Raw genomic sequence first — 1,006 nt, 5'->3', positions numbered from 1 at the left:
CGCCCGGGCCCACATTCCTCCCCTTTCCCCTTCCCTAAGGCCCCCTAAGAGCACATTTTTCCATGCACGAGCAAAAATCTCCATTGCAATAAGGAATGCATCCTGCCAGAGCATGTGTGCAGGCTTTCTCCTGGGGTTTTACCGAAATCTTGGCTTTCGCTGTTCTCTGAAGTGGCACTTGCTGTAGGAGGGGTCGGTCCTGTGCAGGGTCTGGGCCTCTGCAGAACAGCCACACCGGGGACCCCTGAAGGTGTCAGCAGCAGGTGAGGGCAGAAATTTGAGCCTCTTGTGTTTCAGGGATGTCTCTGAATAATTGCAGCTTTTTTTTTTTTTTTTACCTCCCCCTTGTTTATTCTAACTACCTCAGGTACTCCATATAGCCAGCTTAACATTTCAGCAGCAGCCTAAAACATGCTGTGCTCAGCTCATTGACGATGTGCGCCCTCCCTGAGACCTGCGGGAGCACGGCTGGCACGTTTCAGAGCCCGTGGGGTAACTGCTGCATTAATTTGTCCCTGTCCTCAGTCTGAAATCCAGTCCTTCCTCGTGTGTTCTTTGGATGCCTTCTGCCCGCTAAACATCGGACCCTCCTCCAAAAGCTCCATCTGGGCTTTGCATTACCACCCTTCGTGCAGTAACTGGTTATTGTACTTACTGTTTAACGTTCCTTCTTTTTTCTTTTTTTAAAGAAAAAATTTTTTGGGAAAAAAAAAAATTCCAATTAAAGCTGTTACTATTCCAGTGCTCCTGAGTAGACATCATCTACTGTTGTCTCTTCGTCTCAAAGCAGCCTGGATGCATGGGATTAATTTAGTGGGTTTTCCACCATGTGAATGACGTGTTTCTCGCAGCATGTTTCCACATCTAGAGCCAGCAGTCCTCTGGGGCTGATCTCGGTCCAATCCTCCTTCCCCGTGCCTTTCCATCCTGCCCTCTCTGGGGGAAAGTCGCTGGAAACGATCTGGCCTCCCAAGGTGCTGCTTATGCTCAAGCACTAGGTAAGAAA

The sequence above is a fragment of the Pygoscelis adeliae genome, unplaced genomic scaffold (genome assembly GCF_000699105.1).
Source record: "Pygoscelis adeliae isolate BGI_AS28 unplaced genomic scaffold, ASM69910v1 Scaffold63, whole genome shotgun sequence".
In the NCBI taxonomy this organism is placed as follows: domain Eukaryota; kingdom Metazoa; phylum Chordata; class Aves; order Sphenisciformes; family Spheniscidae; genus Pygoscelis; species Pygoscelis adeliae.
This window is presented reverse-complemented; position numbering follows the sequence as displayed.